This window comes from Calypte anna, chromosome Z (genome assembly GCF_003957555.1).
Source record: "Calypte anna isolate BGI_N300 chromosome Z, bCalAnn1_v1.p, whole genome shotgun sequence".
NCBI classification, from domain to species: domain Eukaryota; kingdom Metazoa; phylum Chordata; class Aves; order Apodiformes; family Trochilidae; genus Calypte; species Calypte anna.
The window spans coordinates 13,445,401-13,471,156 of NC_044274.1; the positions used below are offsets into that span (position 1 = coordinate 13,445,401).

General features: G+C 37.9%; 1 protein-coding gene and 1 long non-coding RNA gene across 2 annotated transcripts in view; one reads left to right on the forward strand and one right to left on the reverse strand.

Moving 5' to 3' along the window:
* Nucleotides 1–3,006: 3,006 nt before the first annotated feature.
* LOC115599902 lies at nt 3,007–4,034 on the reverse strand. The gene is made up of 2 exons (XR_003988687.1): nt 3,773–4,034; nt 3,007–3,538 (listed from the first exon to the last, which is right to left on the reverse strand). It is a non-coding gene; the product is annotated as an uncharacterized LOC115599902 (long non-coding RNA).
* A 410-nt stretch (nt 4,035–4,444) lies between these two features.
* The window catches only part of NIPBL (NIPBL cohesin loading factor), a 149,899-nt gene continuing 128,587 nt past the window's right edge, over nt 4,445–25,756 (forward strand). Inside the window, exon 1 of the mRNA XM_030466730.1 lies at nt 4,445–5,054. The gene's annotated coding sequence lies outside the window, so the exon portion shown is untranslated. The remainder of the gene's footprint in view (nt 5,055–25,756) is intronic.

Below are 25,756 nucleotides of genomic sequence, written 5' to 3' on the forward strand. Positions count from 1 at the left end.
TTAGGAAAAATGAAAAAGTATTACTTAATTTCATATTGAATTCATGCTGGTAAACTATGCTTCATGATTAGAATAAGGAAAAAAAAATACTACCACCATGTTGGCTACCAGAAACAAGAAATTTTTAAAAAACTAGCAGTCAACTTTGAGTTGAAAGCTTGCAGCAGATTTAACTATACAAATATTTTATTTTTCAGCTTGCAGGCTTTCTTGGCTTTTTTTTTTTTTTACCTGGACCAATGAAGGCCTCATCTGATTAGGTTGCTTATGTCTCACTGTGAATATTCCCCAACTAACTAATGACATGTGGCTCTGTGATTTGCTACAGAATCACAGAATCATCTGGGTTGAGAGGGACTCTGAGATCATCAAGTCCAACCCTTAATCCACTACCACTGTCGTTCCCAGACCATGGCACTAAGTGCCACATGCAGTCTCTTCTTAAAGACCTCCAGGGACACAGAATCCACCACATCCCTGGGCAGCCCATTCCAATGTCTGATCACCCTCTCTGTAAAGAATCTTTTCCTAATATCAAACCTAAACCTCCCCTGGAAGAGCTCAAGTCCATGCCCTCTTGTCTTACTGAGAGCTGCCCAGGAGAAGAGACCAACCACCCCCTGGCTCCAACCTCCTTTCAGGGAGTTGTAGAGAGTGATGAGGTCTCCCCTGAGCCTCCTCTTCTCCAGACTGAACACCCCCAGCTCCCTCAGCCCTTCCTCACAGGACTTTTCCTGGATCCCTTCACAGCTTTCTTGCTCTTCTCTGGACCTGCTTCAGCACCTCAATCTCCTTCCTGAACTGAGGGGCCCAGAACTGGATACTACTGTGAACTAAAGTCAATACAAAGAATATAACTTTATATTACTTGTCATACAGCATTCACTATTGTATTCTTCCTACTTGCTGTTGAGTCCAGCTTCACCACCAGGTTCTAAGTAGTTGGAATACTTAGATTTAGGATGATAGCTAATGACTGCTTGATAAAAAAAAAAAAAAAAGTTATTTTAAATTATTCAAGAAAATGTTAAAAAATACTTTTTTTTTTACTGGTACATCATATTCATTTACAAAATAGGGGCAGAAATGCTATCTACAATTTACTAAAAGTTAAGCTATAACAATGTTTGTCCATCCCACTAACAACTTAAAATGACAGGTACCTGTATGTTACACCATACCTGAAGAGACAACATGCTTTTTCATTTATTCCATAGGAAAAAAAAATCAAATTACAACAAGCGAAGTCTAAGAAAATACTGGTGCCAAATATATTTTTAATTTAATACTACATGCCATCCATAATTTATGAAGCTGAATAATGACATGTAGCTGTCAGGGAACTTAACATCACAGCGAACAGAGGGCAAAGAAGGCTCTTCATTGATTTCAAGAGTGCACAAGCACATACTGTCTTTGGATCTAGAAAGCTTATCTCAATAGGCAGTTGTGCACAATAGTAAGAGAAGTACCTGTAACTTAACACAGATTTTGTGAAAATTTCTGGAGAAATAAATTTTTTAACCTGTCCTGTCTGCAGTAAGAGCTTTAATTTCTGCCTTTTAAAGTCACATTAAAATACTCTTTGAAGAACAGAAACAGTCTGAAGAGTAATTGAGTGTGCACATAGATTAGTGGGAGCCCAGTCATTTGTTTAGGGCAAAACACATTCTCCATCGACATCAAAAGGAGTAGGATTAGGTTCTAAAGCTTCACCCTGAAATTTGCAGTTCATTGTCAGGATTGTAGGTGTGGATTTATCTGGGGAATTCAGAAAGTTCTGCCTTCCTCTGCACTGCCACTAGCGTTGCTCAGTGCAGCACACGCTTCCCTGCGTGCCAGTCATGGTTGTTTGACTGCACAGCTCCTCCCATGGGGATCAGCACTACCCCCACCACATGACTAAGGCCTGGAACACAAGCAAGGTGTAAAGTATCTTGGTATCTTTTCAGCTGGCACTCTGAAATACTCGGTTTATCCCCTTTTCTGGCCATTTTAGGCATGAGATGAACTCCATGCACGCTGAAGTATATTTTAGGAACACTGTGAGCCTCCATTCTGAAATAAATTGTTGGGGGTGGACCTTTGAAGACAACAGGAATACAAGGAAGCTCTTGTCTGAATGCAGTTCAAGAATTTGATCTTTCCTTTTAAAAGTGGATTATACCAATATCCAATGGAAAAAAAAATAATTTCCCTTAAGAACAAAAAGAAAAAGTGAATTTGGATTTGCTCAGGTATATCAAGAGGACTAACTCAAAAGTAAAATTACTAAAGAGAAAACTGTTTCTGCTCTGGTTTGGAACAGGACTGTGTGTGTTACAGCACCACCTTCTGAAACAAACAGTGACTTAAATGAGTTGTTTTGTTGTGCAGATAATAGCACCATAGTACTCAGGCAAAATAAGCATTTTTACAAATCCTTTTAATTGAATGGGATTTTTAAAACATAAAACAGTGCAGTGTGAAAATTCTCAGTGAAACATAAATTAAATAGAATGTGTCTCACTATGATGTTTTTACTGGCTAAACCTCATTTGACATTTGAAAAGGAAATTTTCGTTATTTATATTTTATTTACATGCAGACACCAATTGAGAAAAAAAAAGATTTATAAATTACTAAAATCACAGAAAGACTATTAACATGAACTGGTAAATCTGTTAGAAGCAGATTGAAGTAGTATTCTTGCGCCAACTTTGTAATTTTAGAATCACATTTTCCTGGGAATTGATAAATGTGTATGTCCACATACAAATAAGTATGTAAACTCCAAAGAGGTAGTCGATTAAACTTAGGTTGTTACCAAGAAAAGATACGTTTTCCTTCTTGAGGTATTATAGAGTTTTACTGTACTGGATTAAGTGCAAAGATTTACAAACATACGTCATTTACTGTATTAATTATTTCTCTTTATTTCAAATGGGTAACTTGAAGTTGTAAATGCATGAACAACTATAGGATAGGAAGCTTTTATATTAACTTGGAACAAAGGTATGCAATACATTCTTTTCAGAGCTCAGTTTACTCTGTCTCCATTAAACTTACATGAGCACTTACCCATTAGATATTAGTATTTCCAGTACTGAGTTACCGTACTCTCCAGTGCCATCTTCATTTCTGTACTTTCAAACAAGAACACATATTACAGACGTAATAGTTTTGATTCACTTTACATTACACATTTAAGAAGTTAAGATTGCAAGAGGCACTTAAAATCTGTATTAAAGGCAGAGCATTATTCAGGAAATCCTAAGATTTGGGAAGATTCAAGTGCATTGTGTAAGGTATTATCCCTTTGAGGAAATAATAACCATCCCGAGCTGAAAGGGTTTGTATATGTGTCACAGGTTCTTTTCAGCTGTGTCCAACTGTATGACTGAATCCTGAAGTCGACAGACAACCAAGGTTTCCTCTGGAAATGAAGGGATTTCTCTCCAGGTACTGAGGAGCAAAACGATGTAAGATAAGACATAGTTAATTTCTTGCATACAAATCCTTCACTGTTACCCTGTGCTACGATTACTCATGGTTTTACCTGTACAGAGGAACACAAAAAATCTTTCAGACTAGGACATTCTCCAAACACTCCTCCACAACCCACAATTAAAATATTTCCACTAAAACTGGTGGCGGTAGGGAGCATCAGCCTCCAGGCGAAGATCCCTTCCCTGAAACATCACCACACCCGTGCTCTTCCAAAAAAAAAAAAAAAAAAAAAAAAAAAAGAGAAAAAATGTTTTTAAAAGCCACTCCACTCCGATATGTCCACCTGGAAATCGCTCGCCCCGGCAACGCTTTCTGTATCGGGTGTTCCAGTTCCTGCGACGCGGCCTCTGTGCCCCCGCCGGGCCGGGCATAAGCAGCGACAGTAACTCCGACAAATGTCCCGGCTCTGACCCGCTGGGTCGGGTCGGTGGCGAATGCCGCCTGTGTGGCTTCGTTTTAAGGCGCCTTTTTAGGTCTGCCCCCAGCGAGGCGGCATTTTGCAGTCCTCCCCACCATCCTTAGGAGAGTAAAAAAAAAAATCCCAAAGGTGCAGGTTTGGGTTTTATGTTTTCTTTTTTTTTTTTCCCCCTCGGTTTGAGGGGTTTTAGTTTGTTTGTTTGTTTTTGTTTGTTTGTTTTTCGTATGGTGATTTCTTCACAAATCGCTGAAGAAATTCCTCTCAGCGCAGGCCTAGAGCATAAACTCCGGTCTCGTTCCGCACACCAGAAGGCGAATAAAGAGAAACTCAAGCGGCAGCCGAAGAAGGGGTGGGGAAGGGGAGAGACAGCCACGCAGGGGAGGCTCAGCCGTGCCCGCCGCCGCCAGGCGAGGCGAGGCGAAGTGAGGCGGAGGCAGCCGCTCCAGCTGCGGCGGCGCTGGGAGGGGAGCGGCGCAGTGGCGGTGGCGGAAGCGGCGCTGGTTAAGGAAGGGAGCAAGCGGGCGGGCGGGCGAGCGAGCGAGGAGGAGGCCGTTGGTGTTTGGCGCCGGTGGAGGGAGTCATTCCTGCAGCTGCACTTCCGGTCGGCATTTTGTTCTGAGGGGGATCGAGAGAGGCACACACAGGATCCTTCCCCCTCCTCCTCCTCCTCTTCCCCTTACCCCCCCCTCCCCGCTCGGTACCGACTCACCGTGCCTAAGCTGCCCCCTCCCCCGCCCTCCCGCACTCACACACAGAGGGAACGGCGGCGGCGGCGGCCCCTTGGCAGAGCTGCCCCCCCTCTTCCGCGGCCCCCCCCCCCCGCTCCCAGGCTGCTCGGAGTGTGTCTCGGAACCGGTTCGGCCCGGCGCGGCCCGTGCTGATGTTGTGAAGCAGGCTCAGGGGGAAGGGATTTGTCTCGGCCGCTCACCCCCCCGGCTCTACATGTTCGCTGCACTGAGGAGGAGACGGAAGAGGAGCCAGCCCCCCTCCCGGCCCGGATTATTGTTGTTATATTATCTCCCCTCCTCCTCCTGTTCCGCGGCGGCGGCGGCGGCCCGGCGGCGGCGGCTCCTCTGAGGAGGGAGGGGGGTGGATTTCTCTCCCCTTCTCTCGGATTCTCGTTGGATTCAGACGCCGATTTGCTCAGGTAACCCCCCCCCCCCCCCTCCTCCTTGTCTCCCCTTCCCCTCCCTGCCCTCGCCAGCAGCGGGCCGGGCCTCCCAGCCCAGGCGGCCCAGCACTGCCGGGAGCAGAGGGGATTAGCTGCTATCCGGGATAGAAGGGAGTAAGTGGCAACCGGAGGTGTTTATTTCGCAGGCCTCTTCCTGGTCGCTCGGGTTTAGCGGAGGAAATTGGTTCCTCCCGGGCTGCCGAGAGGCCCAGGCCCGGTGGAGAGCGCAGGCCCGCCGGCCAGCGCCTTTACTCCAGCTCGGGGATTAGAAAGGCGAAGCGGCTTCTCAGTGACAGGCCTCAACCCGGAGAGGAGGACGAAACAATACAATTAGCCGCAAATGTGCACTGATCCCTTGCCATATTTACAACTTCACCAGGGCAAGGAAGGAAGGTCCCAGTGCAGACAGCTTTCTTAAGTGGGGAAGGACGAAGTGGAGGAATAGGGGAAGAGAGACAATGTAAATACCCAGGAACAAAAATACTTCCTTTCTTCGCTGTTGTCTTTCCCTTCTAACAAACTGCGTTCTGAACATTCAGAAGTTCGAATGTGTATGGATTTGTAATATGCAGAGGCTTAATCGCTAAGTAATATACCGATTGATTAGTGTGTTAATCACATAGTATATTTATAGTATAAAACAAGCTCTTGTGGGATGATTGACACAATACGGACACCTGCATACCCAGGAAATACAGATAGGCAAGCATATTGTACCAGGTACTCCACATAATCTGAGAGTCTATTTACTGTATACGTTAAAGGAGTATGTGCTAAATTCAGAAGAAATTGTGGGCTTTGCTCCTAACAAAAAGAAAAAAAAAAAAGGAGGGAGGTTGTGTGTAAAGTGCTATGTTTGTGACGTGTAGGTGACCAAGATGAAGATGAGATCTTAATCAAATTCAAAATCAAACGTAAATTTAATTAAGTGAAAAGTGAGGAATGCTTAAAAAGTGTCATCCTTTCTTGTCAGGCCCTATTACTTTGAGAGGTTGTTATTGGCTGTTTGTGTCCATGATGTTTGAATATGTAATTAGGTGTCATTTTAACAGGTCAAATACGTTTTGTAAATGACTGTTGATTAAGTGTCAGGTCTTTATAAATAAATGGTAGCTAATTTACAGTAAAGTAAATCTCAGACTTATGTGAGGTCAAGTTGAGAGTGTTACTAAAAATTGAAATTTAAAACAGACATCCTGTGATCTAATAAAAATACTACAGAAATTGCATAATCCAGGGAAATCTGAAGATGGAAAGTTTCATCTTTCATAGGGAAGGAAAATGTGGAAATGGCAAGCAAGTACCAACATTACATAATTTGTTTATTTTTCATCAGGTTTTTTAGTTGTTCAGGCAGATTTGCTGAAATAATAAGAGGTTAATGTATCTAATACAGTAGCTTTCTGGTATGCAGTGTTCAGTGTCTTACAATAGAATTGTGCTATCGTACCTCTTAGTGTCCTAATACGTGTTCAAAAGGTAGAAGTTAATATAGCTGTCACGTAGAATGCATGTTTTTAATGCTGTAAATCCGTGTAGTAGTCAGTAGCGTGTCCGTGATTTGTATTGGTCAGGGAGCAGTTTGAATTTTAAAAAGCCTGAAGATCCTGCTGAGCCCCAATCCCGGCCTCCCTCCCTCCCACTAATCTCCCATTCCTGTCTTTGTGCTGCCTGGTCCTGTTAGACACTGTTTGCAACAGGGCCTCAGGCCTACGTGCTGGGAGAGGAACCATTTACACTTCGGAAAACCAGCTTTTTATTTTGAAACTTTGTGAATTGCAGAGGGAGCCACTAGTGGTCTCTAAGTGTCCCTATCTCCGTGTGTAGCAGCAAAATTGCTGTTTTCTTTTGGTCTGTAGCATGCGAAGGGGCGAGTGTAACTCTGCTTTACAGGAAAGAAAGGACTGTGCAGAAGTAGTTGTAGTTCTTGGGTAGTTTTCATCATCAGGAAGCGACAAGAGCACTTAGAGTTTTTCTCGTCGTCTGTTTCAAAACCGCTCTCGTTTTAACAAAAATAGGTTTGTTAACCTAGCAGTAACCAACTTCTCTGAATTATTTTTAATTTAAGGAGGCTTACTTTAAATATACCAGATATGAACAGGAAATGAGCTATCGTTGTTATGTAGTTCCTGTCAAGTTTATCTTGCCAGGGTTGTGTTTACGATGCCTTTTTTTTTTTTTTTAATCAGAAAGCATGCATTTTTTATTTTTTTTATCAGAAACAAGCACTTTCCTGATGCGAAAAACAGGAGTATTTATAAGAGGGAAGTTTTAAGGTGCTGTCTATGATTTGTGATTAGTTTTCTTGTTTTGTTCTTCTGAGCCTTATGTTTAATCCTGAATTAGTTGCTTTTTTCATAGTTCATGTAGTTGTAATTTTCTTTTATCTCAGAAAAATGTATTTAGCATACAAGAATATTTAGAGTGGAAAAGTTTATAAGATGACTAATTTTTGGATTAGACTGTGTTTTTTAGAGCATTAAAGAGTATGAGTGCGTGTGTGTGTATGTGAAGCAGGACTCTTCTCACTTTCAGACCACCTTTTCCATAATGTTAAGAGTTTATACTACTACAGTGTTTATCATAACCTCTAGCGTCCAAAAGATGATGTAGTTATATTGTTAATGCTATAGAAATACAGAATTCATTGTTCAGAACATGTTAGTTGCAACAATTACTTTAATGGAAAGAGCAAAATACTTTTTTCTTGTTATTTTTTACTTTGTACTTTTTGGCTACCTTGTATACTTTGAATTTGTTTACTGTGCACAGGATTTATTTAATTTCTTTCCTATACATTTCTTAAATGTTTTACCAAAAGTTATTATAACAAAAAATGTATTTCCCTAACGATTTTGCTGCCCTTTACACCTATTCTTATAGTTTTTGAAAATCAAGGCATAGGAACAGGCATACAAGTAGAATAATTGATTTTTTACATTTGGTCAGAACAGGATCAGAGAAGCAAAATTGTATCACTAAAACCCTATGCAGATTTATATGCTAGGTAAGAGTACAGGTAGGCCTTTGCAACTTGATTCTCAGTTTTAGAGTTCACGTATTCTACGTGCAGAATCAAGGCAATAAATAGCAGTCTCCTTGGGGTAGAACCACTTTTTTTTTTTTGTTGATGTGTTTGTATGACTAACAAGCTATTGTAGCCTTAAAGCTAAATGCAATATGAATAGAACTGTATTTTGAAGGATATTAGATAAAAAATAGTCAAAGTAGAAATTTATTTGAGTTGGAGATTAATCTAACAAGTTTTCTGTGTGTTTAGTGGCAAGATACTTTTATGTGTCTATTGTATTACAAAGTGTTAGAGTCACTATATTGCATTTATATCAAAATTTCATTAAGACCAAACAAGAAATGCAGAATTAGTGGATAACTTCTGTAACTAGAAGGAAGGAATATACTTCTATTCAGAATATCTAGACTTAGGAAAGGAATTCAGTCTCCAAATTACGAAAGGTATTCTTTCCAAAAATTGAGTATATAGTATGAATGAATGTGTGGAGACTTTGACGGCAATTATGAGTGTACTTAATTAAAAAAATATGAACAGTAATAGCTTTAGAGTTTGTTCATCTGGGAGGTATGGTATGGGTTGTGCATGTTAGGGTAGCTATTTAGTATCATGAAACAATGTTTGAACAAAATGGCCATTTCAATGGGATACTGCTTATTTCAATCTTGGTTTTGCTATGCTTTTATTAGAAGCAGTACAGGTTAGAAGCAAAGCAGTTTGCTTCTATTGAACGTGAAACAGCTTCTGGTTTTGAATCATCAGCAGTAACACTCAGTTGCACGAAGATACCTACAAAAATGCTTTAAATTGGGTACCTTTATATCACAGGTAATAACCCAATGCAATAATGATCTTTTTTAATTATAAAAAGAAGTATTATTGAAATGAAAATTGTTAAACGGTCATATTCTAAAACCTATTATTATAGTTCTTCTATATTTGTTGTTTTCTTTTCTCAGTGTTATACGCATACTTCTCAGTAGCTGGTAATGATCCCCAAAGTACATGTGAGAGAAATGCTTTATATTGACATCTGCTGCACCTCAGGAGTGAGAAAGTTGTTTGAGGAGATAGTGCCCGACCTATGATTTGTGTCATACTTCCTGTCCTTACTGTTCACTATGGAAAAATCTCACTAGCAAAAGCAATGACATAAAGGATTTTGGCCCAAGTGTACGTGCAACCTAAAAGGAATTCCAGTCAAACTGAATGTGGTTGTTGAGACTGTACTTAAAGGGGACTACTGGGTTTACATAAATAATTTCAAAAACCATAGACATTGAAGACTGTTTCTCATGTTAAAATCAGAAAAAAAAATCTAGAGGAGTTAATTTTTATGTTCTGAAGTGTTTGTATTAGTTGGTTATAACTAGTTTTTCAATTGGAGATCTCAGAGCTTTTATATGGGTTATATTTGAAGCACCTATTTTTTTGTAGCATGTCTATATGTAGACAAGCAATATGTTTTAGAGGAACAGCATCAGAAAAGTCTATAGGCTGCAAGAGCAAGGGGTTTGGATAAGGAAACAGCATATAAGGATTGGATAAGGTTGCAGAAACAAACAACCCAGGTCCCTTCTGCATACACTGGGCCTATAACTATATTACTGTATTCCCCCTTACCCTCACAGTCCCAATTCAATGCCTCATATGATGCATGGGAAATGCCAAGCTCACAGTTACACTGTTAAAACACAGTTAATATTAGGTTGTCTTTCAGTGTACAGCCTGCTGTCTTATTATCTGCTGTATTCATCTTTTTCTCTTAATTTGTAGGAATTATCTCAAAATAAATAGCTGCACTTCACAAACATTAGAAAACTTTGGTTTTGCACATTGTAAATTATTACTTCTGTTTTACACACAGAAGACAGAAAGAGAGTCAAAATAGTGAGTTTTAGAAGTGATTATTTTTGTGTACCTTAACATATTTTATTTTTCCTCGTTTTAGGGTTACTTTTCTGCATTTTTCAGTAAGTTCGTAACATTGTTTTCTTTTACTTTATTTGTGGTTCTGAGTGCACTGCTTTTTGAAGTGTCAGTCTCGTTGTTTCTTGTGCTGAATTCATAAGAAATATAGAATGGATTTTTCCTAGTGGTCTTTAACATCTATTGAGTGTCAGCTGTCTTGGTCAATGCTAGCAGCTGGAAAAGAGTAGATATCCTGTCTTGAAAAATTGAAAAGAATCACCTTCCATATTGCGAAGAAACCAAAATCTTTCAAAGTTTATCAGGAAGAAAGAGGCAGCAGCTAGATAATAACCCAAATCCCCCAAGGTTGCCTGCAATACTGGTTATAGATATTAAAAATGCTACTCTGTTAACTTCCAGCAGGAACTAGCAACCCTGGAGAATATCCTAAGCTTTGGTTATTGGCTATTAGGGGTAAAACTCTGCCTCCTGAACTGGTTGTTGTTGCAGTTGATGTAAACTTGTGGAAGGGAAACCTTTGCAGCCTAGCGGTCAGACTTTATCATTGCCTTGCCTAACTTGTGTTCAGCTGCTATATGGCTCTGTTAGAACAGCAACATTCTGAGGTTTCCTAAGTGTATTCCTAGCCAGAGCATTGCTTTTGGGATGTGGGAAGTCCAGCACCAAATGCCTGCAATCTGTATTGGGCAGAAAAGTTGTTTAGCTTTTTTTGCCTCATTACCTTTAAAGTTGCATGCTCTGGTGTAAGTGTACTACGGAACAGATAGAATAAGTAGTGCTCAGTCTTTTTTTGTGGTTATTGGTTTTTGGGTTTTGTGTGTGTGTGGTTTTTTTGTGGGTTTTTTGTTTGGTTTGTTTTTTTTTTTTCCTTTCTTGTGATAGAAATTTTCTGTGAAATGAATGTTGAGGTTTTAAAGTGTGAGGTTTTTTGTTTGTTTAGTTTTTTTGTTTTTTTTTTTTTTAAAGAAGAGTTGATTTAAACTCTTTATAAATGGCAATTTCCAGTAAAAGATCTCTTAGATGGGAAACTAATCAGTTGTGTGTATTAACTACATTTTATCCAAATTCCTTTGTGAAAAAGTTTAACATCGCACATAGGGCACCTTCTTTACTCACTAACTCTGATTTGTTTCATGATGTGTATGTCATGACAAATAGGAAATAGAGGTCCTGTGAATAGCAAAAAAAAATAGTGTATGATAGTTTAATGAATTACTATCATAATACACAAAGGACTAAACTGTAGGTGTAAGCAGCTGTAGTTCCAACATTTCTTCACACTTGATTTAATATTATGGTACTAACCTTTTTTTTTTTTTTTTTTTTTTTTTTTTTTTTTTTTTTTAACTGTAATGTTCTTTATCGCATTCTGTGAATGTAAGTATGTGTCTATGATGGTGCAACTCTTAGCTCTCTTGTTTGCACCTGCAGACAGTCCTCTGTGTTGACCCTGTACTCAGAAAGGGTAACACCACAAATACTTAGTCTCTGAAATTTTGTTTTCAAGCATTTTGTTTTAATAATTGCTGGATATTAAGGGTGGGGTTATAAATTTAGAGACTGCTCTTCAGATGCTACAGAGAGCAGCTACCTCAGTGTCTGCAGAGGAAATCATTTGGAGCCTGCACTTTGTAGTCTTAAGGAGGGGAAAGTCTTGCTAAGACTCTAGTACAACCATGATGGGAATTCCTGGGGAGTCCTTTGTGGAGATCTAAAATCAAGTTATCTTTGTTTTGGTTTGATTTTGGGTTTGGTTAGTTGGTTGGTTTTGTGTGGGAGTTGGCTTGGTTTTTTTTTCCCCAGAAAAGAAAATTAAAAGTGCCTGGAGAATTTTTTTTTTTTTAATTTGTACTTCCAAATAAGGAGATAATGATTGTTTTTTTTACGACATGGATGCTAGGTTTTCTTTTTTTAATACTTTTTTTTAAAAATGGGAAATGGATTTTCTTCTGCTAGCATGCTCGGTGATCATTGTTTCTTTCTGGCAGTTTGCTTACAAAATTCATGTTGAGGCATAACCTGCAATATAGAAGAAATTGAGTGTATCCCTATCCTATTCAAATTTGGCAGTTACAAGGAACTGAAATGTTGCCTAAGAGTTACTAGTCAACTTTAGGAATGCATGTTGTTCCCTACTTGTTTTGTGTAGGTAGGTCTGGTAGTGACTTCTCCCTAGTTTCCTGATGTGTACTATTTGAAGGCACTGATTTTGCTTCTGACTTCGATAAACTTCAGTCAGTTGTGCTGAAACCTTTCATGCTGTGTGACTGTTCTTTATTGACTGATTTTTGTTTGTTTTTTTAAAATAAAGCTTAAAACTAAAATAGAGAAAAAATGTTTAACAATTATTTCTTCAAGTAATTGGAACAGCCCCATTCTTTGGAAAAGGAATGTAGAATTTGAGACTGAGGTGACTTTTTTGCATTGGGGATGTGAATTTAATTGCTGTTTGAGAACACATCCAAAAATTGGGCAAGTTTCTAATGTCTGAAAAATCAGCTGAATTGTCTGTCTGTTGGCATTAATGTTTAAAAATTTCAAATGTGCCACAGGACTTCCCTAGTAAGTTCCATAGGTTCTGAGCAATGAGATGCAATACAGACTTGGCTTTCTTGTGACCCTTCCTTGCTTACCCACAGTGCTGTTTCATTTGAGTCCAGAAAAGATAAGAACTGAGCTTGCAGGTGGCTGCAAGGGTCAACACTTGGAGGAGAGGAAGAGTGGTGGAGAGGAACCAGGTTTACACTGGGGACAGGAGTTTGAAGTGCAGGAAGAAGGTAGAACTTTGAGTTCCTGAGAAAGTAAAGACTGAACTATGAGGACTGGGTAAAGGAGCTGGTGGGGCAGATACAGGTGTCTTTAGTAGAGACAGAAGAGTTGTCTGTTAGCTTTAGCAAGAAGCCAAGACAGAAGAGGGCTTTGGAATTGGGTGTACAGTCAAGGGAAGCAGTTCAGGGATGAGAATAAGTGGGAAGTACATACTTAGAGAGGCCAGAGAGGGGAAGAAGAACAAATTGCCTGAGAAGCCAGAAGTACAAAACAAGGATTGACTGGGCAAAGAAGCATTATTTCACATAGGAATTCATTGTTTGAATTGTTTTGTTGTATTTTTGTTGTATTTTTGTTGTATTTTTGTTGTATTTTTGTTGTATTTTTGTTGTATTTTTGTTGTATTTTTGTTGTATTTTTGTTGTATTTTTGTTGTATTTTTGTTGTATTTTTGTTGTATTTTTGTTGTATTTTTGTTGTATTTTTGTTGTATTTTTGTTGTATTTTTGTTGTATTTTTGTTGTATTTTTGTTGTATTTTTGTTGTATTTTTGTTGTATTTTTGTTGTATTTTTGTTGTATTTTTGTTGTATTTTTGTTGTATTTTTGTTGTATTTTTGTTGTATTTTTGTTGTATTTTTGTTGTATTTGTTGCTTTTTATGTTTTGTTTTCTAGTTTGGTTTTTTTAACAGATTACTTTTATATTGGTCATCACTTTTTTTTTTTTTTTCCTCTTAATGACAGGATGCCTATTTATTTCAGTGACTGGAATGAGTGGTCTTTTTCTTGATTGTTGTTAAAAAACACAACAGGTTATATTAATGTCTCCAGTCTTTTGCCTTATATATTGTTGATCATAACTTGGATAAAGGGACTCTTGAGATTGCTTCCAGCCCTGTCTTCTATGATTTTGATTTTTCTTGGTGTTCAATGCATACTCCTTTGCTTTAATCACATCATTAAGCCCTGCTCCAGAGAAAGAATTCTTAATTTCCTCACAGGCTTTTCTGTGGCATCTATTGCAGTATTGGAATGCTTCACAAATACTTATTTTTTAAATGTTTTTGAGAAGTGCATGTAATCATGGAAGTTGGGAACTGAGGTGCAAAAGTTGGTCTTTGTATCTCCACAAGTCTAACTGGAGCAACTATAGGACCTGACTTTTAAATTAGTGTGTTGGGGTTTTATTCATCATAATGTATGTGATAATATCAGAACAGATTTTGCTAATTTTGGTTACAAATGTGACTAATCAGTGCTTATTCAAATTAGTCTTTGAAGCATGCAGGAGAAAAGTAACATAAAAATATTTACCATTAGTAATATAAATAGAATGAGATTTTGGAGAGTTGCATTTTTATGTTTCCTGCTATCTGGTCTGCAACCTCTTTCTCTTCATGCTTCTCTTTCATTTTCACTTGAAGTTGGAGAGTCATGTATACAACAGATCTTGCAGCCTTATGAATAGCTTCTAATTTGTTTCCAGAGCAGATCCCACCTGTAAGCTGAAGGAAGACTGGGTCCAGGGGTGGGAGGGAAATGTTAGACAATTACGTAATGCAAGGACTGTGTCAGAATTCTTGAGTGCAAGGGGCATGTCATAACTTCTGATAGACTTTGTAAATGTGATTTGTCAGCCTGAGTTTTGAGTTAATAAACAGAAAAAAATAATGTTTGAATATTTATTGGTCAATTTTTCTGTGCTTAGTATTCTGTTTTAGAGGTGGGTTTTTCTGTCAGCTCTTCAACAATTTTAATTGTATGAATTTTAACATATGGAAATGTATTTAGTGAAGTATCTTTTTAAGCATTGCCCTGTAAACCAGCTGCAACAGTGCAGTAAGTAAAATTTTTAATCTTGATGTCTACATCATAAAAAAAAAAGGGAATTGCAGATCAAAAAGGGACTTCACTGCTGTGAACAGGTCAGACCTTTGGTGTTAATAATAGTTCTGGGATGTATGAGCATGCAAAATGGAAATCACAACTCCTGCAGTGCTGAGTAAGGGATCCACATTTGTTAGTCAACAGGAAACATGGGAGGAATTTTTATCTTCTGAGAGTTTAAATCAGTTTATTTGATAATCATATTCTCTCTTTTGGGCTTTTTCTCTGTTCCAGTTAATTCTCTTCGCATTGTGATGTAGTGCTCCTTCGACAAGAGGAGAGGAAAACCTTAGAGCCAGTCAAACACTTTAATGGATAATGACAAATGTGTGTTTGAACCTCCTGCTGCTGACGTGGATTTTAGAGTCTGTGTGTCTGATACCCTGAGCAAGCATGCTTTCTCTGCCCTACAGAGATTTTGAGTGAAGGGTTGGATGTGGTGTGTGAAGCGCAGTGTGAAACAATACTTTTTTTGTGTGTTTGGCATGTTCAAAGCCTGTCAGAGATGGACTTTTCTACTCTGAAGTGCCAGGCTTAGGTGTTGAGCTGCTTAGTTCAGCAAAAATAGTGGCAGTCCTGACATGCGCTGAAGTAAAGATGTAGGTGAACTTTCCTGGTGATAGGTTAGGTGACTAATGGCTTAAACAGTTGTAGGAGCACACTATGCACTCTAGGATCACTATTAGAAAAGATTATTTAAGAGTTGTAGCTCTGCATATTTTCTCACTGGAGTAATTCCTTCTGATTCTATCGAGCATGATGTAAAGTTCAGAACTACTACCTACATAAATAACTAACTTATTTTTACTGTGAAAAATATCATTTGTGTGTTGAGGAAATTGGAATTAAAAATGCTCTGGTTTCAATACTTTTTTCTGTATCTTTCTAGATACCGTTACACAAACAAGTCATCATAATACTGGAAGATAAACAGTATGAGTTTTCACATCATACTACAATCTTAGTGTGCAAACTGGAGAAAATAACTAAAGATACTTACTTAATTTTATGCTACGTTAAATGATTGTGTTAAATTAATAGACTGCAGAATAGTTTTCTCTCTTTCTGTAAATGTTTGGTTTTTCCTGCCAAATCCTTTTTTAGGCTCAAAGTAGACATATGGTGTTATTAAGCAAATTCTTAATCACATCTTGATAAACAATTAGACAATGAAATCTTCTAAAAAGCTCTGTAGGCGAACTTCTGAGGATTCAAGATAACTTGCTAAGTCCTGATCATTTGAAATTACTGCATGCTCAGTTCCAGTGGATGTTCAATTGTGTATATGTAGCCTGGGGCAATTGCACATAACTTGATTTTATTTAACACTGTTTCATTGTTGGCTAAGGAGCAAGGCTGAATTTCTCATGGCCTTAGTGTACATTCGCAATTCTGGAAAGTCAGGTGGTGTGCAGTAAGTTGAGAGAGTCTGCTAATCAACTTGCCCAATATTGCTGACACTCCATGTAACTCTATGTGTATTTGGTAGAAAATAGTATTGGTCTAATAGAAGAATATTGAAGGTCTCCTGCCTGCATCTAATTACTGCTGTACACATTCGCGCAAGTGTTTTGGGAGGAAGGATCAAAATGGGGGAAATGTCATTGTAAAGTACTCTAATTTTGAAATCTTATTAAATGTTATGATAAAGCTTTTTGTAGATACAAGCAGATAATTATTTTAAACAAGAAAAAAAAACTTTTTACAGTTTTATGATGATGAGGTTTATATGTTTATCCTATTCTGCAATGAAAAACAAGGAACAATTAGAATATAGATATACTTAAGTTATAGAAATAGCATTAGTTACAAAAGACATTAAATTTGCTGAACAGCACTTACTACTAAGATGACATTCACCTTGATACTAAAATTACATTCACCTTGACAGAAAGAAATCAGTTTAGTTTTATGTATATTATGATGGTGAATAAATATCCTGTAAACCAAGTTAGAAACAGGTTCATCAATAGAACTGTTTGTCAAATAATGTGACACTTGTATCATTCACTTGTGTGAATGTACAGTCTTCAGTGGATTTACACAGGTATAATTACTTGACATTGATAGATATCAACATATTTGCTTCCTGGAATTAGTTAGAATTTCAGTTGAACTTTAAATAGCTTAGTCCATAAACACTAGTGTATTCAAATACAGTAAAATACTTACTTAACTCAGTGACTGTAGTACTAAATATTCTTACTGCATGCAAGACTACTTAAGAGGCATTTTTTGTTTAAATATATAATGATTTGGTTAGTCAGATTTACCCTATTATGGCCAACATTGGCTTTAATGTTTCTGTCATAGGTACCTGGTCATTTTTTTTGAGACTAAGTTGGGTTTTTTTCATAAGAATTTTTAAGCATTTTATGAATTTCTGCAAGGTAAAGATTAGTTGGATTATGGAGGGGTGGAAGTTAATTGTAGCCTGTAGTAGTAGGCTCCCACTTGTTGCAGTTTCTTCATACTCACTTTCTAAACTTGGAGCATAAATCACTTATGTAGCTTAGTAATACAATCGTCAGTATGTTAATGTAGATGTAAATTAGCTTCAGATAACTTGAAAGGTTTTTTTGTAATCACCTTTTTAAAGGCTTGTATGTTCCTTTGGCTAATAACTCAGATAAGCTGACAAAAGTCAAAGAGTTATGTTTTAAAAATTACCTTAGAATCTCTCAGAAATAATAAATGCCTACTTGACAGCCACTGTCTTAGTCGATCTAGAAAAGTGTGTTTGTTGTAAGTAAACAGTAGGAATGATTAGCAGTGGGGGGAGCTCAAGTTCCTTGTAATATGAACCTGTAAAACACAAAGGTAAATGACTTGGTTTATGTGAGATATCAATTAAGTTCTACACAGCATACTACTGTCAGTATAAACTTGTGTTTCAGACAAATATTACCATTTGTGCCAAAGCAAACAGCCAATAGCATCAAATATGTGTCCTGGGAAGGCCACTTGTGGTTCTGCAAGCTCTAATTTATGGTCTCCCGTGGCAACTGTTAGAAAAAAAAGGCGTGTGAATTGAAATGTGTCCCTGGATCATGTTATAGAATCATAGAATGGATAGGGTGGGAAGGGACCTTGAAGATCATCTGGATCCAACCCTTCTGCCATGGGCAGGGGCACTTACCACTAGATAAGGTTGCTTAGAGCCTCATTCAAACTGCCCTGGAATACTGCCAGGGATGGGGCTTCCCCTGCTTCCCTCGACAGCTTGTTCCTGTGTCTTACCACCTTCACAGTAAAAAAATTCCTTCTAGTATCTAAGGCAGATCTCCCCTTTTCACATTTTAAACTATTGCCCTTTGTCCTCTCCCAATGCCCCCGAGCAAGAAGTCACTCCCGAGCCTTCTTAGGCCCCTTCAGGTACTGGGAGGCCACTATAAGGGCATCTCCACTTAAGGAAGCCTCCTATTCTCCATGCTAACAACCCCAGCTTCAGCCTATCTTCATAGAGGAGGTGAAGCTCCTTTGAGTTTAATATGAAGAGTTTAAGGTTTTTTGTGGGTTGTTTTTTTTTTTGTTTGGTTGTTTTTTTCCTGTAGCCTCTTGCTACAGGAACATATTTTGTTGCTGTTACTTATCTGCTCTTCTTTCAGTTGTGTTTTATGCAGTGGCTAGTGACAGGTTAGTGATTAGGCTACTGGGAAACAGGACAGAAATACAGTAGTTTGATGTCCTGGGTGAATAGCTAGGAAAGGACAATATCCCTATCTGTATAACTGCCTTGGCATCCAATAGTGCAAACTGTCTACTTCTTATTGCTCCTTCAGTGAATATGTCAGCCTTTGTGGAAGGTTAAGGTAGTTGAGGCCTGGCCTATTTCAACTGTTTCTGGTTTCTGTTGAAATGGCATGTGAATGAAACTAGAAGGGTATCATGCTTCATATTTAATGCTTCTGTATTGCCAGAATATTCCCATAAAGATGGGTAGCTTCTGGGTCTCTTTTGTGCTAAAATAACTTCCAGTTTGGAAAAGCAGTATTGATTCTCTTCCTTCTACAGAAGCAAAGCTGCAGAGAACTGAGAATCTTTTCTAAAACGAGCCTGTGAATTGTGAAATAATTTTAATGTTTCACCCTGGAAAGATTGAGCTACCTCTCTAAAAGGTGGGTATTACCCACTTGCATCTCAGGGAAGACTGCAAACTTTAGTTCTTCTCAGAGGTACTGCCCTACAAATATTTATTTACAGCAGTATGGTGGCTTACATCTTGCTTTGTACATACTGATTGTAATTCGTGAGTGAGTTATGTTCACCAAACAGCTATGACCTGAAATGCATGTCGCTCTTATTTTAGGATCTTTTCCAATGTTTAAGTAATTAGAAGATCCAGTGACAATGATCCAGTTTTGGTGGGGGGGTTATGTTTTTTTTCAACATAGGTAATATTATTAATGTATAACTTAATTGCATTTTAAAATCCATCACCTTGCTGCAGCAAATGAATGAATTCTTTGCAAATTGTTGCAGTTCAATATGTTAGGAAAATAAAAAGGTCAGAATGCAGCAGTGGGAATTCTACTTAAAAATAAGGCATGACTGAGTAATCTAGTCTTCAGTTTATTTATTAATTAGATTTATCAGCATGGTCAGTTGTGGTTGTTTGTGTGTAGCATATGGACCACAGTTCACCTTTAGCAACAACTGGAACAATAGTGCTATCTGGATTATGTAGTAAAAAGCTTTTGTATTAAAGCTTCAGAGAAACAGAAGGCTATAATTATTCCTCTTTTCCACAGTAGTAAGTTTTAGATCCTTAAGACATAGTGGTGGAGTGAAGTGCTTGGAGAGCACTAAAGATAAGCAGAACGTCAGTGGGTTGGGTACTGGCGTGGATGGAAGGGTTCAGTGCGAATCATTTTTACATAATGCTGTGAGGACTAACCTGACCTTCATGGAGCAATTCTTGGGCTTTCCTATCTGCCCGTGACTGGTTAACTTGGCAGTTCAGTGGGTAAGTTGGAACTCTGTCCCTAGCCTAAGATGTGCTTCACTTTTATTTTAGCATATCAGTTTTCATTTTAGAGATGTATTTATAAGATGCACATGGGTTTTTAATTAACCAATAAAATGATATCTGCAACTCATAGAAATAAAGTTCACAAATGGAAAAATGCAGGTTTTGCTGTTTCAGTCATTAATGAATGATCCGCTTCCTCAAATTGGAAGGTGTAACTTCAAAAATTAATGAAGAAATATTTGCCATATATCAGTGAATACAGAAGTAGTAGCAGTGCATTTATCATGAGATACTACCAGTCACTTCTTTGAAGACGTATTTTTAAGAGTACTTTTATCTTTTACTGTATATGGGTTTCGTCATAGTTTTTATTGTCAACCTCATTATCTCCTTGCCTTTGTAAGTGAGCTTGTATATGTGACATAAATAGAATATACTTTCTCAAAAGACCATGTGAATACTTCAGTAACAGAAGTTGGAAGCAGGATTAACTAAACCAAGATAAGCTGCTCTTATACTAAGACTTAGATTCCTGAATTTCTTTTTTGTTAGTTTAAATACCCCACTTTTTAAAAAAAAGAGGAATCCTTTAATTTTAGCAATGTGAACTGCTGTACTATACTCTGTATGGTACGTTCTACAATTTTCTACAACAATCTGTTCCAAAGCAAAATAAAAACAATGTATGGCATCTCTGAAATTTCTGGAAAAGTTAAGTCAGTAGAAATACTTAGATTGACATTTGAAAACAACATAGTGATATCTGTGGGAAAAGAAATCAAAGTGTGCTAAGCCTGTAATTAGAATGTAACTGAAATGCTTTATTTTAAGAATGTTGTCGTGGTATAAAGCTGCAAAATCTTACTTCTGTTATTTTAAAATAAAGTGATTTAAATTGAAGCATTTTCTAAGCCATGTCTGCTTGGACAAATGGCAGTTTTCAGTGAAATGCTCTATTTGAAAAGAAATCATTCAGTTTAATGGATAGCTGTCTGGGAGAGAGAACCTGCATAAATCATTTCCTGTGGTCAAGAATGGTGAGAGAGTGTCTCTCCCCTGTACTTTATAGAAGGGAGGTGGTTATAAAAGACCCTTTATACAGGGTCATATATTCTATGATGGAATCTGAAAAATCTTCCTAAACTTCTGGCTATCGAATTATTTCTCTTTTGGTACTTGTGTAAAATAGGAGCTGCTAGATGTCTTACAGATCTTGCATGTGCTTCTTGCTTTTCCTGTTAATTCCTAGATTTTATCATAGTCCACTTCAGAGAGCCATAGACAGCTTTGATCTCATGGATAACTTTACATTTTGCTAAATAGGCAGGTTTAGTAAGAGGTTACAGGATATGGATAAGACTTTTGGAGGAAGTTCATCTGTCTTGACACTAAAATTTTCCTTCAGGAAATAAAAAATCTTCATTTACTAGATGCAAATTTAGAAGATCCAAGAGACAGAGGGTTAAGGTGTTTGTTGTTTAGTTTGTCATCTCTCATCCATAACTCTTATATACCAACTCTTTTTTTGGTCAGATTTTTATGACAGGACAGTAATCACATGGTTGTACAGCATCCCATCTTCAAGACTGGTACATATAAATTCCGTTAACAACATATTGTATGTGCAGTCATTATATCAAGGTCAGCTGGGGTATTGCTATTCTAGGTCAGCTATTGTAGTCAATGAAGTATAACTTTATAGCTGAATATTATAATTTCTTGTAGTATAAAATCGGCAGGTTAGCTATACAAGTTTGGCAGTATACTACTTGGAGAGCATAAAAGCATTAATATAAACTTCTGTGGGTAATGTGACATTAATTTTTGGAGTATGGGAGCTTGTTAGGAGTGACCACGCTTAGTCAGTGCACACACAATCCTAAGTTATTGAATAGTTATTGAATATTTTTTTGTCAATTTGTTTACTTCAACAGTAATGTTTTCTCCACAACAGGCAGAGTAGGAGTTTGGAAAGTTATTAAAAGTAAGATAGTTTACTCAGTATTGCTGAGTTGTAGTGAGAAAGAGTTGATGTACAGGACCGTGATCTTCTGACTAGAACTGGAAAAGTAAGGAAGAATGCTGCTTATGGTTTAACCTCAGGCAGAAACTAAACACATATAGAGCTTCTTGCTCATACCTCCCTGGTGGGATGGGGGATTAGAATCAGAAGAGTGAAAGTGAGAAAGTTTTGAGTGTTGAGATAAAAAGAGTTTAATAAGTAAAGCAAATGCTGTGCATGCAAGCAAAAGAAAACAAATTTATTCATCACTTCCTGTTGGCAGTCAGGTGTTTGGCCATCTCCAGGAAGACAGGTCTCTGTCATAGATAGTGAATACATGGTGAATACAAAATTCCAAATATCTCTCCTTCCTTCTTCTCTACATCTTTAAATGCTAGACATGACATCATATGGTATGGACTATTGCTTTGGCCTGCTGGGGTTAACTGGTGTTCCCTCCCAGCTGAACTGTGTGTTGGTTTGGATTTGTTTTAGATCATATTATCAAATAAATATTCATATGTAGGAGTTTAACTGAGAAAAACACTAGTGGAATCTCTCTGTTAATTTTCTAGTTTTAAAGTGTTTGTTCTCTTAAACCTCATTTTTATATACATAGAATGGTTTAGGTTGGAAAAGGTCATCTCGTTCCCACCCTCTGCATGGGTAGGGACACCTCCCACTGGACCAGGTTGCTCAAGGCCCCATCCAGCCTGGCCTTGAATGCTTCCAGAGAGGGTGCATCTGCAACCTTCCTGGGCAACCTGCTCGCCACCCTCACAGTCAAGAATTTCTAATATCCAATCTTAATCTGTTCTCTTCCACTTTAAAGACATTCTTCCTTGCCCTGTCACAACACACTTGCAAAAAGTCCTTCCCTAGCTTTCCTGTACCTTCAGGTACTGTAAGGCCTCTATAAAGGAGCCTTCAGGCTGAGCTACAGCAATTCTTTCAGCCTGTCTTCACAGGAGAGGTGCTTCAGCCCTCTGATCATCTTCATGGCTCTCCTCTGGACTCGCTTCAACAGCTCCATGTCCTTTGATGTTGGGGTCCCCAGAGATGGACATAGTACTCTAGGTGAGGTCTCATGAGGGGTAGAGTAGAAGGGCAGAATAACCTCTCTTTCCCTGCTGGCCACACTTCTTTTGGTGCAGCCCAGGATACAGTTGGCTTTCTGGGCTGCAAATACAAATTGCCAGCTCATGGGTGTTGATGAGAAACTTAACAAATCTTCATTAGGGCTGTTCTCTATGTATTCTCTGCCAAAACTGGATTTGTGCTTGGGATTGCCCTAACCCATGTGCAGGACTTTGCTTTTGGTACCAATTCAAGTAGAAGGCAGAAAAAAACCTGCTGCTGGCTGGTAGTCAAGTTATAATTCGTACAAAAACGTCTCTTATGATTCCCAGAAAATAGCCTTTCAGAATATTAGATGATTTCAATATGACGTCAGTTTTCTTTCATTATGTTCTCTGAAACTATGGAGGATATGTCTCTGTGTTAGAAATGACTCTCATAGATCTGTCTATCCAGCTGAATGTATAAAACCCTTGAGTAAATTGTATTAGAAGTAATGACATTTCTCTGGACTTCACATTACCTGTACAGTGTCGAGTTCTTAGCTTTTCAAGTTCCTAGCTTGAAGAACAAGCAAGTAAAACATAGTAAGATGATGTAGATGATGGCATTATTATAAAAGGAAAAAACTCAAAGCTTTGCAACTTTCAAAGTTTCCCAGACCTTAATAACAGCATTTCTTGTAGTCAACTCACACAGCTTGAGCCTTCTGACTTGAAATTGTATGACTTGTTAAGAAGTGTCTTTTTCCACCTACTACTTTAGACATCTTGGTCCCATCCTGACAGCTGGCAAATTTTTTTAAGTTAACTACCAGTATTACATTACACTAGTTTTGGGAAATTACATATAGACTAATATTTTTAAAGAATTTGTTACAGTCTGTTGAGTGAGCTTTGCCTTAACCATGTATTTTGAACTTGACTTTGGATTTGGCATTTGTTTAGCAGGTCTCACTGAATTCCTGTGTAAGGAATTCTTACTTTAGACAAATAATACCTTAATATCTTGAACTGTTGGTGGTACTTGATTGAGACAGTCTTAAAGATTCTCTTAGTTTCTACAGTTGAAGACTGACTTAAATTGCTTACTCATAATTTCTCAGCAGCAACAGCTGCTGGTTGAAACTGATAAAGTGAGGGAAATCTTTCTTGGAGGACTTACGCACGAAATTGCTTTTCAGAAGGATTAAAAACACAAACAAGTGTTACAAATGTAAGAAGTAACTGAAGAGAAATTAAAAATTAATTGAATAGCTTTTGGGTAAGAATGGTGTTTTTGTTTGTGTTGGATGTGGCCTAAGGTGTGATCTGTTCTTAATCGAACTTTGCTTTCAGTTGAGCTGTGTCTGATTGTGAATAGTATAAAAACTGACATGGTCTTGGCTTCTCACTATTCAGAAAAGGAACTGCACCTGAAGTTGTCCTAGTGCTAAAAACTTGAAGTGCATTTAGTTACAAAATACTAGAGGCAATTTTAAGGACAGTGTTCTCCTAAGCAAATATTTTTGCTTTGCTTATTTTCAGTAGCCTTTGTTTTTAAATCCTTTTCGGGTTCACTCCTGCAAAGGTCTCCATGTAACCAATGAACTGCAGAAACCCTCTCTTTCATAGGTTTCTACAACTTCCATCTCCATGTTTTTTTCGTATTTTGATACTACAGCTTTCAGATTGCACATGTTATGTACAGTATTATTGCTTTGTAATAAAGGGGAAGAAAAACAACAAAACCAAACCCTGCCAGTAGTTACGGGCTTTGAAAGTGCTTGTTCTCAGTAAATTTGACCCTACCTTTAATTTCATTATGTTAATTTTGAGAAATACAGAAGAGAGTGATACAAGGATAATATGGTAGAAGCCTTCCTTGTTCACTTGAGCACAAGACATTGCTAAAGTCTTGGAAATAACTACCTACAGTTTAATGGGCAAGTTCCTCTCCCTGCGTACCACATGTATCTTTGCCTACACCCTCTAAAACACTAGCCTTGACAGGCTAGTGAACAAGTCTGCAGGACACACAAATAACTTTTGAGAAATATTGCAAAGCCTAGGCTGTAGTTGTCTCTTCATGGAAGTGCTACTTATTTTCTGATATTTACTAGACCTGGTAGTTGTGACTCATATATCATCTTGGGTCATTAAGCTTTTTGAGGAGGGTTACCTGACAGTGTTGGAGGCATTGCCAAATACTCAAGTTTCACTCAGAAGCTGTTGCTGCTTGGAAGGACTTTATGCATAAGTTGGAGTTGGAGGTCAGGCTGTCCACTGAATAGAATTAAAGGTAGAGAAGAGCTTTGCTCTCCTATCTGAAATAGGAACCTGTACGAAGTGAGACATTTTCAGCGGACAGTGAAGGTTAAGTTCAAAGGATGCTATATATTTACAAGAGCCATCTACACAATGTTACATTATAGGTTAACTATCTATATATACACAGATACTGAAAACTTCAGCTGTGAGTTGGTTTCAGTCAGTCTGTTCATGAGATCAAAACTTTCTTTTAATTAATTGCAAGTGGATTGTTGGCAAGTGAAACATCAGGTGGAGTTTGAGTTTGGTTTGTTTTTCCAGAGACCATCATGGGTTATTGTAATACAGTATAAAAATAGAGATTGTTGCAGTTTTGCTGACTTTCCAGTCTGCAGCAATAGTAACTTCCTTATGTCTGAGATGTTTTTCTGTACAGCAGTACCAGTGAAAATGTCAGAGTTTTCTAGTGTTGCTATGTTGCTTGCTGCAGAGCAATGTAAAGTGGATTCTGTAGAACAGTGTGATGGGGATTCTACGATGACCTAAGTCTGTTTGAATAGTGGATGTTAAAATGATAGTATGTCTTTATTTTGCTGTAGATGTAGTATATGGTTTTATTTTAAATTCAGCTTACTTTACATTAATTTTGCACATGATTTTTGTCATACTTATGCTTTTATAAATATCATTCCAGAGGTACAGATGATGCTAGGATTGTACCAGAATAGCTGAAGGCTTTTCACAGGTGTGTGGGACTGA